The sequence below is a fragment of the Myotis davidii genome, unplaced genomic scaffold (genome assembly GCF_000327345.1).
Source record: "Myotis davidii unplaced genomic scaffold, ASM32734v1 scaffold573, whole genome shotgun sequence".
NCBI classification, from domain to species: Eukaryota; Metazoa; Chordata; class Mammalia; order Chiroptera; family Vespertilionidae; genus Myotis; species Myotis davidii.
In genome coordinates this window covers 4666044-4668981 of record NW_006285997.1, presented here as the reverse complement: position 1 = coordinate 4668981, position 2938 = coordinate 4666044, and positions in this window count along the sequence as shown.

Below are 2938 nucleotides of genomic sequence, written 5' to 3'. Positions count from 1 at the left end.
TGGAAAAATATTTACAACTATTTAAGTCCTTTTTTAATTGATGTTGTACGTTTTTGTTAAGATCTATTATTCTGTCTTTGATAGTATTTCTACTGAGTGGTAACTCAGAAATTCTTTTAATAATATCTTTATTTTTCATATCGTGAAATAGAGCTGGTGCACATCTTAGAAATGTTTCCTTAATAAATTCTCCGTGACTGAGGGCTTTTCCATGCTGAGCTATGGAGTGAGCAATACAGTAACTTGCTGATGTTAAATTTGTAGAGCATCTTACAAATTTAATGATGGAATTTGATTGACTTTTGTAGAGGTGTAGCTGCCTAGAAATGTATTCCTTCCTTTCATTGATACTTTTTTTCAAGAGCTGACAATGATTAGTTTCAAAATGTCTCTTTACATTCCACATTCTGCTTACTACCTTTTCATTACACAGTATGCACAATGATCTGTTGTTTCTGTCAACAATCCCGTACATCTCAGTCCATATGTCTTGAAAGGGTTGGCTATTGCTACTTCCACTTCCTTTATCATTCAATCTTGCTTTTTTTATTTTTTTGATTTTCCTTCACAAGGCTGCACATATTTGTTTCTTATTAATTTTGACTGCTTTTTAATCAATGATTCATATAGAAAAGCAATATTTTTCTATACTACCAACAACCCTCTTAGTATTAAAATGTGACTATGTACTGGGACACTTATAAAAGCAGTTAAGTAAGCTTATAAAGTCATAGGATGATATTCATTCTCTATTTCATCAGTGAGACGAGAGTTGGTAAAGGACAATGTGCCCATTGGATTTGGGATTTAAAATGAACATAAATGAATAATCACAGAAGACTCATCTTTTCCTAGAATTTATACTTCTTTCTCTCTCCATAATCCTCCTGCCCATCATGATTAAAAATCTGAAGATCAGCCCTAACCGGTTTGGCTCAGTGGATAGAGCGTCAGCCTGCAGACTGAAAGGTCCCAGGTTCGATTCCAGTCAAGGTCATGTACCTTGGTTGCAGGCACATCCCCAGTGGAGGGTGTGCAGGAGGCAGCTGGTCGATGTTTCTAACTCTCTATCCCTCTCCCTTCCTCTCTGTAAAAAATCAATAAAATATATATTTTTAAAAAATCTGAAGATCATGCAAGTTTTATTGTTCTGTCCTCAAATAATTTTGAATTTGTTTCACTTTCACATTTCTTACTCCTTATATTAAAAAATTAATATAAAAGTTGTTCCTCTATAGCAGCGGTTCTCAACCTGTGGGTCGCGACCCCTTGGTGGTTGAACGACCCTTTCACAGGAGTCTCCTAAGACCATCCTGCATATCAGATATTTACATGACAATTCATAACAGTAGCAACATTACAGTTACGAAGTAGCAACGAAAATAATTTTATGGTTGGGTCACAACATGGGGAACTGTATTTAAAGGGCCAGAAGGTTGAGAACCACTGCTCTACAGGCTTGGGAAAAATACTGATAAGACAACTCCCTAGGACTCTGTGGGACTGTCTCCTAAAAAACTGAGGAACTGTATTTAGGGCCAGAAGGTTGAGAACTGCTGCTCTACAGTGTTAAATGGGCCAGTCTGTATGTTTAGAAATGGAAAATTTCTGGAAATTCCCTTGCTTACTTTCACTCCCAGTGTCTCCCACAATGTAGCTTCTTTGCTGATAGCATATTTTAAATGACATACCTTTTAAACATTTAAGCAATACAATAATTATGAACAAATTATGTAATCTTAGTTGGGAACCCTAGGATGCAAAGCGATACAGAGTTTTTTAAAAACTGTTACTGGGTCTCCTGCTCAATGAATTAAACAATTGGGGTTCACTGTAGACACAGAGTTCTAAAATGCCCTACCCTTCCTTTTTTTTAAATGTTCAATTACATTTTAATTTTAGCCATTCCAATTGTGAAAAATATCAACTCAGATGGAAGAAAATGGTAACATATTCTACATCAGGGAATAATATAGTTTCTCACAGTTCTGAGCCAACGCCAAGAATTTTGTAATATAGAAATGATAGCAACATCTTGAAAAGTTTCTACAGTGCTTTTATTAGCATCAAAACAGTTCTACTGAATCACAGAAATCAAACTTGGTCACAGGAAGCTTACTCTTTTTCTCAGCTTTACTTAGATTAGAATGCAGGCCCTTAAATGTCAAGGCCAACATCAACTGCTAAGGTTGTTTAACCTAAGGGAGGTGCAAGTATAATGATAAACTTTACAGCCAGTTACTGTAGTGATCTCATCTTCTATTTGAGATCTTTAGTTTACTTCCAAACTGCCCTGGATAAGAATTGATAAATCGGTTAGTATTTCCATTATGCACTTTAAATTGGCATAGGGTGAGATTCAACGCTTGTTAAAAAATTGAAGTAGTACAACAGCAAGGAAATTAAAAACTCCAGTGACAACAGCTCTTATATATTTTGTGCTGACCAGAGTACTAAACCCAGAAACAAGATGGACTGAAAATAATGTTGTTGGTTTTTTTTCTTTCTTTCTTTTTAATGTTGTTGCCTTAATAGCAGGATTAGAATAAGCATTTTATAGGTCTCCCTGTAAACTTCCTTTTTGTCAAGGATATTCTGCTTCAGGCCTTACGTCGCTTCCGAATTCCATAGACAATATTTAAATAGGAAGAAAAACAAAAACATAGAACGAAGCAAAAGAGAAATACTGGGCAAGCACTTAAATACTGAATACACAGACAGAACAGCACCAATATGTCATCCAGTATTTAAGAAGAAAGGGTAGAGAGACCCTAGGCCAGCGAATCCAAGGAAAGGAGGTGAAGGAATGAACAGAAAGCACGTTAAAAAGGAAGTAAAGTTGAGGAACCATGTGGGGAGGGGCGGAGAACTGAAGGAGGAAGAAGAGAAGGAATCGGAGGAGGAAGCAGGTGGCTAGGAGCACAGGGGACAGGTGTGC